At 38.5% G+C, this 5820-nt stretch overlaps 1 pseudogene; it reads left to right on the top strand.

Moving 5' to 3' along the window:
- The first annotated feature begins 2631 nt into the window (after positions 1 to 2631).
- LOC139454130 (uncharacterized) lies at positions 2632 to 3769 on the top strand (annotated as a pseudogene).
- The last annotated feature ends 2051 nt before the right edge of the window (positions 3770 to 5820 follow it).

Here is a 5820-nt window from a genome sequence, read left to right as displayed (position 1 = left end):
AAGTTTTTTTAAACCTTTCTTCAAGAAATGGTATGTATGTGGACGGCTATATGTTGGATATGTATGCCACTGTACCAAATTAATTCAAAATGATTAACATATTCTTTATTTTTATGCCATTCAGATCCCTTATTTTTACAAGCACACGCATAGTCAAAAAACACTATGTTGAACTTAATCCAATATGTTTCCAAAATTATTGGATCTATTTATGATTTATTAAATTGTGGAATAAGAAAACAAATGCCAAATAAATGGCTTTTCATGTGAATAAAATCCAAAGGCCAAATGTCAGAACCAATGACAGACCTTATCATTAAATACCATTATTACGGATCAAACGTGTTTGTTTTTCTAGTTATTATACTGGGCGTTCAATAACTTCGCTAAACACACCTTTTTACAATGGGAGAAAACGAGGCATAATCGGCGACATTTGCGTCAACAGATTTTAAAATAAAGATGCTAACGGTATTTCACCAACATGGTCGTTTAATTCCATGTATTATGTGTACGATTTCGTCACAACAGTGAGCTGACACGAATTATTAACGAAAATATCAATGTCGTAAATGGGGTGCGAGTCATTGTTTACATTTCACTGATGTGACGACATCTTTCGAGTCTCGAAACAGCTTAAATAATGTTTTCCTTCACTAAAAGTAACAATGGACGTTATTCTCGTGACGTATACATTGCAAAAGCATTCATGAAAATGCTAAGAATAAAATATAACCACAAGTTTTAACCTTTTTCTATAGTAAATACATGTCGTGTCCGCCATGTTTGTTCGTCTTGTGGAGGCGGGCATTGTGCAGTCATTGCCTGGGTCAGTGTAGCCGCCAGCGGCAGCATACCCAGAGAACCAGGCTGCCATAGACCATTCTAAATGAGGGCTCATGAATATTCATATCTGAACCAGAACGAGGCTAACGTAGGCATATTCACATAAATAACGACGAATGCGAAAAATCTAAATGTACATCCTAATTTCATGTTTTCGTTTTAGGAATGCTATATTCAGAAACTGTCCAGCAGTTCTGAAAAATCACAGAAGGGAAAGGGCTACAAATACTTTTCTGAAGCATATATCCAAGACCCAAAGGGTCTGAAATCGCTGTTCGTCACAAGCCTACACAACACGATAAGTCGTATGACGTAGATATCTAGGCTAATGTTTACGATGCTGCTCAGCAGTTATTAAGGGAAGCTACTCTCAAGACATAACTTCGAAATGTTATCAAGGGAAGACATTCACGTTTACGTTATCAACTGATCAAAACATGACTCAACTGATCAAAACATGACTCAACATATTTCGTGTCCATGATTTATTCATCAATGTAAGCAGTTTTGATTGTTGATATAGATAATCTTGAACTAGACAATCTAGGCGAGATGATAAGCAATCATTTATGGCCCTACTCCAGTAGATTTTTTGTATTATTAATGTGACAAAAAAATCTGCTTAAAATATTCCATCCCGTCTAATTTATTTGATAGTTCTATTTCTTCACACAACTTTTTTATTTGTTTTCACATTGGTGCCCACAGGTGGTGGTGATGTGTGTGAAACAGCTGCTTGTTACAGATCGCAGAGAATTCACGTCATCATGTAAAGGCACAGTAAACTACGGTTATAACGAACTCAAAGGGACCACTAATTTTAGTTCGTTATAACCTTAGTTATAAGCACACAGCATACAGCACACATACATCAAATGGCCGGGACTAAAAAATAAGTTCGTTATATCGGTCAGTTCGTTATAAGCGTGTTCGTTATAACCGTAGTTTACTGAATTTATAATATATAGTAGTAAACTTATTTTACAAGAATATATTTAATGCATTGGCTTGCAGACGTAGTGTATCGGCCATAGTTATTTTTCATACTCATCAATAATTGTTTGTCACTTTTGTCATGATTATAATATCTTTTTTAATTCGCTTGACAGTTAATAATTAGATTAATTTGAAATCAGTTCTTACTGGTTACTTTAGTATCATTTTTTAAAATGATTGTAAAAAGAAATGTAATCAATATTATGAATAGCAAAAATGATTCCGTTATATTCTCCATATATATTGCGGTTGTCATCCATTTTTTGTAGAGAATGCTATATGTTCCTGTACCATTGGTCAGAGTCATAGTTATGGCCAGATCACAGGTGTTATGTACCAGATAGCAAACTACAAGTGTCTTGGTGTTACTGCCATCCCAGATTATGTCTGCAATATTTCACTTCCTCAAACCTGGCATCTTCCAAGAGAAGAAAAACTTAAGGGAGCTCAGTTGGATGATATTGTTATTCAAAGGTAAAACAATGACAACCCTAAATGTGTCACTAAAACGTGTTCAGTCAGACCTCTACAATCCTTTGATATCACCTCTATCACCCATCCGAAACTCAGCTGATTTACTAAGCGACATCAGGCCAGATCTGTTACTTTTGACAGTTGCTGTTTGTTTGTTTCTTTAACGACACACTCAGCAATATTCTAGCTATATGACGACGGTCTGTAAATAATCGAACCTGGACCAGACAAACCAGTGATTAATATCATGAGCATAGATCCATTTGAACACATGATGTACCAGACTCTAAGTCTGAAATATTAACAAAGTTTGTCATGTTTCCAAAATGGAGCGTGTTATCATATCATCAAAGGCTTATGAATGGTACCTCTTTAAATGATGATATCACACAGTTTCCTGACCTCCCGTTCAACAACAGTATTGGTCCCTCAAGTATTCCACAATATTTCAGTGATTCACAAACAGTCAACCAAAAAGCTCTCTCTGTGACCATTGATCAAAGTATTGAGATTGAGAAATTCTCTCAGACACAGTCATCTGATCAAGTCACACAATCCAGATTGGTAAAGTCAAACATATTTTGTTGATTTGTTGTATATAGTTTTCATGTCAATGTGTTTAGAACAACGGTCAGACACTGTCTAACCTATAAACAGGAAATCATCCTGATCTTTATTAATAACTAAATTCTCTTGGGTGTGAGAACTATGCAACCTTCTTGAAAACTGGAAGAAGATCCCCAGAGAGACATGGTCATGGATGTGAGCCCACTGCAGCCCTATGCCTGTGTTAATAATAACATTCTTCCTTGATGACACAAACTAATAATATCAAATTAGTTCAGTCATCCTAGGAAACAAAATAGCAAATGATTGTTGTAACTTGTTTCCAGTTTCCAAAACGATGCCAAATTACTGACCCAAAAAATCTTTTGGTAATTTAAAATGTGTTAAAAATGTGAAAAATCTAACATATATTTTTTAAAAATTTTAGCATTTAAATTTCATCGTGTTCAAAAGTATAAAGTTTATATAAAAATCATAATATTTTTTTTCAGATGCAAGATACTACTGTGAATATGTTCAGTTGTGGTGTAGTTATTAATAAGCCCTGGCTGTTCTTGACTGGGAGCATCATCTACAATCCTAGTCGAGAACCACCCTATGGCCTACTGGAAATTACATGTCCTACCATTTCCAAATCAAGATTAGTCTACTTGCATGTGTCTGATGATCAATTCGACTTGAAAACCCCATCTACTAACAAATACAGATTCAGTTGGCAGTAGCTGGCCTCACATGGTGGTGTGTGTTTGTGTGGCACGAGGAATATCATCAGTCAGAAACACTTCATTTCAACCAACATGACTGGGATACAAAATGCAAGACAAAATTGGATGATGTTTTCTTGACTGAATTGTCAAACTTAATATTGACAAAGTTGCAACTGTAAAACTATTTTGCTGATTACTGATGCATGACAATATAATTTTCAGAGGATTCGAATTGCAAATATTTCTCAATGTGTATATTAGGTACAATTTTTAGACTTGATTATTATCCCCCGCCACGAAGTGGCAGGGGGATATAGGAATGGGTGCTGTCCGTCCGTCCTTCCCACTTCGTTTCCGGAGCAGATCTTGAAAACCGTACCATATTTCTTCACAAAACTTGGCACATAGATAGATCTAGTGGTGAACTGGTGCCTTTTGATAGTTTGGGATTTAAAAAAATAATATTTTTTGAGTTTCCATGGCAACGACTTTGATTTAGACTGAAAATGGCAGTAGTCCTCGTTTCCGGAGCAGATCTTGAAAAACGTACCATATTTCTTCACCATATTTTGCACATTGATTGGTCTAGTGGTGAACTGGTGCCTTTGGATGGTTTGTTTTTTTAAGAGTTATTTTTCGAGTTTCCATGGCAACGACTTTGATTTAGACTGAAAATGGAGGTAGTCCTCGTTTCCGGAGCAGATCTTGAAAAACGTAGTATATTTCTTTACACACACACCCAACATGTCATATTGGCGGGGGATGTGAGTATTTCATGCTTGTTTTATTCTTGCATCATTGAAACTTTGAATAGTATCTCTTCAACAAGTAAATTACAATTGTCTAAAAAAGATAACAATCATGATGTAACTTCTCAAATATTTCCTTTCATCCATGATTAAGAAATGGTACGCAAAAAAAGCGAATGAATGTCTCCAGAAAGGTTTACTATACTGAACCGCAAAAGAAACGTCACCATGGATACTTTTAGACATATTAAAAAGATGAAAACTGATCATCAAAGTTGAACTTAAAGTGTCACATGTTCTTAAAGTGAAACACAACACTTGTATCTGAGAAAATGGCAAAGTCACTATCTCAAGCGCCCGCCATGTGCAACGTCGATACATGGAATGGATGAGGCGGTTGATGAAGGGCAAAGGCACTTGAGCCCACACTCTGAGGAACGACTGATGCAGTTAAGCTGCAGTTGTCGGCCTTAGTCGGACGTCATTTCAGCCGTCTTTGAATCTCGCCAATGGGATTTAAATCGGGACTGAGGGCAGGCTACTGCATGGTTCTGCTGGAGGAAGTCTCTTGTTGCTCTCACAGTGTTGGCACGGGCGTTATCATCCTGAAACACGTTGTTGCAGCGACGTGCCAAATAAGGTTTGGTGTGTGGTCTCAAGACTTGATCAATGAACCGAGCTGCTGTGACACAATTGCCTCTCCCTGGACCAATGTTTCGGAAGACCACAGGGCTGACCCTCTGCGCAAGACCGATTCCACCCCACACGATGATGATGAGTCTCTCTCGACAACACAAACATCCGAATAACGTTCCCCACGGCGTCGCCAAACTCTCCCTCTGCCATCTGCTGTTGAGATACAGTAACGTCTCTCGTCTGAGAAGAGAACTCTTCTCCACTGCTGGTGGCCCCAATGCTGGTGCTATGTTGCACACTGAAGACGGTCCCGGCGATGGCGTAGTGTCAGAATGGGTCCTCGGTGTGGCCTGTGACAAGTAGAGGTGTCTGCTCGTCAATCGTCGGCGCACGGTGTCCGCCCTAAGGTGTTGCTGGTGTGTCCTTATGGTCTGTCGAACAGTTTCCGCAGCAGTACAAAAGCGATCTTGAAGATGCTGTCGCACAATCTGACGATCCTGACGTCGGGTGGTGACCCTTGGTCTTCCACTACGTGGCCGGTCATCTGTAGTGCTGGTGGTCTGGTACCGTTGCTGGAGCCTTATATAGTCCTTACTTGTAATGCATTGGCTACTTGCCGGGCGGTTTGTCCAGCTTGCAATCGTTCAATAACGAATGAATGTTATCCGATCCGGGTGGATTTTTATAGGGCAAGAATTTGGGGAACGCATTTGCATTTCAATTTTCACGGAACTAACGTGCATCGGGTTACCATGGCCGTTGCCGTGATGTGTTTTGGCGAACGGTTTTATTGTCATCTACTTAGGGTTTTTTATCATCAAATTTTATTTTTCCGGACAAGGTAA

Source organism: Haliotis cracherodii, unplaced genomic scaffold (assembly GCF_022045235.1).
Source record: "Haliotis cracherodii isolate W230 unplaced genomic scaffold, xgHalCrac1.p SCAF_1, whole genome shotgun sequence".
Taxonomy (NCBI): Eukaryota; Metazoa; Mollusca; class Gastropoda; order Lepetellida; family Haliotidae; genus Haliotis; species Haliotis cracherodii.
This window is presented reverse-complemented; position numbering and strand designations above follow the sequence as displayed.